This window comes from Numenius arquata, chromosome 9 (assembly GCF_964106895.1).
Source record: "Numenius arquata chromosome 9, bNumArq3.hap1.1, whole genome shotgun sequence".
Classification (NCBI taxonomy): Eukaryota; Metazoa; Chordata; class Aves; order Charadriiformes; family Scolopacidae; genus Numenius; species Numenius arquata.
Window position 1 is genome coordinate 54,402,899 of NC_133584.1, and position 6,000 is coordinate 54,408,898.

At 48.9% G+C, this 6,000-nt stretch overlaps 1 protein-coding gene across 1 annotated transcript in view; it reads right to left on the reverse strand.

The window, feature by feature from the left end:
• The window catches only part of ITSN2 (intersectin 2), an 84,707-nt gene extending 80,632 nt beyond the window's left edge, over positions 1-4,075 (reverse strand). Inside the window, exon 1 of the mRNA XM_074152976.1 lies at positions 3,992-4,075. The gene's annotated coding sequence lies outside the window, so the exon portion shown is untranslated. The remainder of the gene's footprint in view (positions 1-3,991) is intronic.
• Positions 4,076-6,000: the final 1,925 nt, after the last annotated feature.

Sequence of the window (6,000 nt, forward strand, 5' to 3'; positions counted from 1 at the left end):
ATAGTGCTTGAAATAGGTCAGTCAGCCATAAAAAAAAGAGAATTCTCTAATTAGCTCTACGTTATCTGTTATCTTTATAACCACTGTTCGTCACCTAAGACGAAAAAGGTAAAGAAAGGCCACTGACTTTCCCACATCATTCAGCAACACGAAACGAGCCCTCCAATCTAAAAGCAACACCACAAATTCATAAAGTCAACAACCTACTGCTCTCACAGTTTTTCACAAAGGGACTAGGTTTATGTCAGGCTTCCCCCCAAAACTCAAAAACATAGCAGGATCCCTCATCACATACCTTGCCAAGAGATGTGGCATTACACTGACCTGAAAGCAGCCTACAGAAGTCAAAATAAAGTTACTTGAAAATAAGGAAGTGTAGCAGTTGCATACATACACGCAGAACAAATTATAGCACCAGTGCTGCAAGGAACACAGGCTGATGTCATTGCAAGACCAAGCTCTATGATTTTTGGAAGGCCTTGGGGACTGGTTAAGGGTCCTGATGACTGGAAAAAGGCAAACATCACACCCATCTTCTGGAAAGGCAAGAGGGACAGTTCAGCAATACTGAACTTCAGTCTGACTTCAGTCCCTGAAAAGATTATGGAGTAAATCCTCCTGGGAGCCACCTACGGATGCTTGAAGAACAAGGAGGTGATGCGAAGCTGCCAGCAACAAGCATCTATCCAGGACGAACCACGCCTGACACATCTCACAGCTTTCTGTGCTGAGATGACTGGCTCTGTGCATGAGGCCAGAGCAGCTTGTTTTGACTTTATGAAGGCTTTCAACAAGGTCTCCCACAGCATCCTTAGAGCTAAACTGGTGAAATATAGTTTGAATAGGTTGACTGTAAACTGGGTGGAAAACCAGCTTGACCACTACTGTGATTAGTAGTCCAAAACCCATCTGGTTGGAACTAATAATGTTCCCCAGAGGTTGATACCGTGCCTGGTGTTGTTTAATGTCTTCACTGACAATGTGGGCAGCAGGATGGGATGCATTCTTGGCAAGTTTGGATACCAAACTGGAGAGGGCTGCCCAGTGAGGTTGTGGGATCTCCACCCTTGGAGGTAGTCCAAACACAACCAGCCATGGCTCTGAGCAACCTGATCTAACTTGGCCCTGCTTTTTGTCAGGACTGGACCAGACGATCTCCTGAAGTTCCCTTCAAAATGAAATTATTCTATGATTACATTTTAGGTAAGTAAAAGCAAATGGAAGTAGTTAAAAGCTATTTTAAAAACTGAGATATCAGAGATCTTTTAATCTTAATTTCTGGCCTGTTTTCACTTGCAAGGAAGTATGTCCACCTTTTGAACCAGTTTTGAAAAGGCAAAGAGAACAGCTTTAAAAGAACTTTAAAAGAAAATCCCATGAAATCCTGTTTGCATGAATTTTACATGCTAATCAAACTAAATCTTTTGAGCTAAGAGCAGACACTTTGCTTGTAAAGCATTAATTAACTGGTTATCTCTCAGACTGGACACCTCTCAATTTGCAGCAGGAAGTAGTGACCTGGACTACGCTGCTCTTCAGGAACTAATCACAAGGTCTTTTCCTGAGAGACACCTGTTCTCAAGGGCTGTGAAGCTTTCTGATGATGTCCCAAGCAAAGCACGTACATCACCTTTCACTTTTCAACTGCTGTCCCACCAGATCCAGATTGAGCAGCTCAGTGAAGAATTGCTGTCACCTACAGGACTTAAGTTTCATTTTTCATAGCTGCCACTTCGCTGTGGCATGAAATTAATTCACTTTTCAATATTAAAGACTACAAAAGAAATACCTGTAAAAAAACCCTACTGTAAGAAGTGCCGTGGTACCAATCACTGTAATACCTGCATCTCACTAAATAAAGCCTCCTCAACCAACACAGTTCAAAATCATCCACGGGTCCCTTCTGTCTTGACCTATCTCACCCTGTCCAAAAGAAGAATGGTGAAGAACATAAGCAGCCAGAGCTCTGATAGCAGAACATCACCTATGGTACTTAAACTCATATGGTACTTAACACAAACAAGTCACAGGTATTGCATTTTTGTTACTGTTACTGCTACAGGGGCAAACTCTTTTTGTTTATATTACAGTGGCAGCCAACAACTCAGTCAGGGACACATCCCATCCTCTAGATCCTGTACGGAGAGGGCAGAAAAAATAATAAATGCAATTCCTTCAGGGTAGTAATTAAAAGGAGCAGCATATTCACTTGATCTAATTTAGGCATCTGAATTAGGAGGCTCATCTGACTAAAATTTCTGTGTAACAGAGAGCGCGGAGCAGCCTAAATCCATGTTTGCAGGGATGCATGTGATTCTCGTAACATCACATGGAGCCTAGATTCTGAACTAAGCTTTCTCTAAATATCCAGAAGTACGGTGGTGTGAATGGCCCTCTCAGCTTCGTCAGAATAAATAAATAGAAAGTACAGACAAATCAAACAGGGAAGGTAGAGTGAAAAAAAGGAAACAACAAACTTTAGTAGAAGAATGAAGCCCAGCTAGCTATTTATCCAATTAGTTCCTAATGCTCATTATTTCTAAACATCACTGTTGCATCAGCAGATATAGATGTTTGGTACCTCTATAGCCTTTGAATTTCAATGAAATTTCAGGTGAACAATTGAAAATTCTTGAAAGCGAGCTGCGTTTTATATCCCAGTGATGTGGGATACGGCACAGCCGTAGTGCTCCGCTGGCTTTGTACGCTTTCCTGTGTACATACAAGCGTGGGAGCTGCTGCCACCACAGGCAAGCACGAACAAAAACAAGTTTAAAAAACATCATGTTCCCAACTGAGAGATGCATACAATAGGGCAGCCTGAACTCAAGAGCAAGCAGCTTGTAACTTCTCGTTCCAGCCTTTCAAATGGGGAATTTCCAACTGAGGTTTAAGAGAACTGCTACGAGCCTACATTAAAAAAATCACAGGTACTATCTAAAGCAGCACAGTCTACTTTCAACTTCTGCTACGTGACAGATGTCAAAGCGTCAACTGCTGTGAAAATCACCTTCGTGTATCCAAAACAGCATCTGAATGTTTAGGGAACTGAACCAAGTATCTCAGCCTCATTTTATTTTCTGAATTACTTCATGCTGCGGTGTGGAGACGGAGGAAAGCCAGACTATTTACAGACAAAACAGTTTACAAACTTTAACTGCAGAAACCGGCTCAAGTTCTCCAGACTCTAAGCTTTAAGAGTAACTACCACAAAAAAAAAAATAATCACCATCATCAGAGTAACCCGGGGTCTCTGAACACGTCCGAGCCGCCTCGCCTCGCCTGGACACTTCCTTGAGCAGACACTGAGCTGTGTGGGCACCGACACCCGTGTTCCTTCCCCCCGCAGAGCAGCGATAAAGCAAAGGCCAGCAGCAGCGTTAGCGGCCGGAGCTACCGCGGCTACCGGCAGCCCTGCCCGGATCGCCGCCTCCCCCGCCCCGCAGCGGAGCTCCGCGGCCAAACTTCAGGGCCCGGCGATGGAGGAAGAGCAGCTCCCATAGGAACGCCGGAGCGGCTCCCGACGGGACCGGGACCGGCACCGCGACCGCGACGGGGGAGCCGCTGCCCAGCCCGGCTCCCTGACAGCGCCCGGCCCCGCCGCCGCCGGGGGACTCTCGGCCTCCCCGGCAGGGCGACACGTACGCAAAGCGCTATTTTTAAGAAAAAAAAAACCCAACCAAACAAACCAACCCCCGCTACCCTCAAACAGGGGAAAAGATATAAATAAAACCGCTTGGCGTAACAGAAACCTCGGCCGTTCCTCCCCGCGCCCGCCCCTTCGCCTCACAGGACGGCAGGGACGGGCGCTTCCCCGCACGGCAGCGCCGAGGCCGGCCGTGCCCCGGGCCCGCGGCGAGGCCCCGCGGGGCGGCCGGCCTGACAGCTCCGCGCCGCCAGAGCTCGCCCCCCGCCTCCCCGCACCTCCCTTCCCCCGGGGACGAGGCCGGTCGGGGCGCGGAGGAGCCGCAGGCCGCCCCGCCGCCGGTACCTGTTGCGCCGCCCGTGAGCTCCTGCTCCGCAGGGGCTGCCGCCTCCGCCTCCCGCGGCGGCGTCAGCCCCACAACATGGCGGCGGAGGCGGGGGCCGCCCGGGAAGGAAGAAGGGGAGGGAGCCGGGGCCGGGGTTGGTGGGTTGGCGGCGTTCCCTCGGCCGCATCCCGAGTGCCCCGGGCGGTGGGGGCATCGGTGCTTGGCAGCCGACGTGGAGGGTGGGCTCGCCGCGGGGTGCCGGGTCTGGCCTAAGCGACCCCGGTATCGCTGCGGGGCTCCGGAGGAGGGAAAGGCAGACCTATGGCCGTCCCCCGGGGGGACGCGGGGACCCCAGGCACCGACTGATTGCTGAAAAGTAATGAGCTACCAGTTAAAGACCTTAATACTGAATTTTTTTTTCGCTGTTGATTCCTACCGCTGCTTCCCCATCTGCCCCATAATTTATTTTTTCTTCAGTTTTCTAGCTGTATTTATTTATTATATATTTGGGAGATGAAGGGATTGAGAGCAACCCAGAGGAGAAGGACTTGGGAGGTGTTGGTGGATGAAAAGCTGGACGTGACCCGGCAATGTGTGCTCGCAGCCCAGAAAGCGACGCCGTCCTGGGCTGGATCACCAGCGACGTGGCCAGCAGGTCCAGGGAGGTGATTCTGCCCCTCTGCTCCGCTCTGGTGAGACCCTACCTGCATCCAGCTCTGGTGCCCTCAGCACAAGAAGGACATGGACCTGTTGGAGCGGGTCCAGAGGAGGCCACGGAGATGATCAGAGGATGGAGCACGTCTCCTATGAAGACAGGCTGAAGGAGTTGGGGTTGTTCAGCCTGGAGAAGAGAAGGCTCCAGGGAGATCTTATAGTCCCTTCCAGTCCCTAAAGGGGGCCTACAGGAGAGATGGGGACAAACTATTTAGCAGGGCCTGTTGTGGTAGGACAAGGGATAATGGCTTTAAATTTAAAGAGGGAAGATTTAGACCGGGAAGGAAGACATTTTTTGCAGTGAGGGTGGTGAAACACTGGCCCAGGTTGCCCAGAGAAGTGGTAAACGCCCAACGCCTCATCCCTGGAAACATTCAAGGTCAGGTTCGACAGGGCTCTGAGCAACCTGATCTGGTTGAAGATGTACCTGCCCATTGCACAGAGGTTGAACTAGATGACCTTTAGGGGTCCCTTCCAACCCAAACTATTCTATGATTTAGAAAAAAAGTGTAATAAATTCTAAAATAATCTCGGTCGTATCTCGACTATTAGTTTCTTGTGGAAGCTGAAAAGCTAACACCTGTGGTTTGACCATTCTGCCTGAGAAGGACTCCCAGATTAAGCTAATTTTTCCATGCTGTGAGGCCATCTCCCTCCTGGGAGAGGGATGACTGAGCCCTTGGGAGTGCTTCTCCATGGACAGTGTGTCCTGCTGGGGCACAAGGAACTAAATTCAGCTAAATTCACTGCTCAGGATATTGAAATATGTAGGGTTTCGGGGATTCATTTTTAAAAAAAAAGAGTCCCGTACAAAGGAAACACATGAAAAATGCCGTCAGTTTTAAACATCACACATTTTCCTTCAGCAAATGGATCTCGCTACGTATGGAAGATTACAGCGCTTTTCTGTGATGTTTTTGCTGTGTAGATAATTATATATCACCTTCGTACAGAGCAGATTCTTCCAGTGACTCATTCTTCTGGGTTCTTAATGAGCCTTTCCAGTTTGTTACACCTTTTACCATTCAGTCATGTTACTGTGCCGTGTAATGATTCATAGCCACATACTAGCACATACAGCCCTTCAGTATTTTTGCTTAAACGGCTAAGGTTTGCATTTGCTGTCACAGCTGCCACGTTGCATTGGCAGCTTGCATTCATGTATTTATCCCTCGTGATCTCCTCAGCCCTCGTCTGATTTAATGCTTTTGAGGAGACAGTGTCCTCCTTCCTCACTCCCAGCCCAAAAGCATGCCTTGGATTTTTGTTCCCGTGCACAGCCAGCAACCGCGTCTTTGATGCACCAGATATCTGC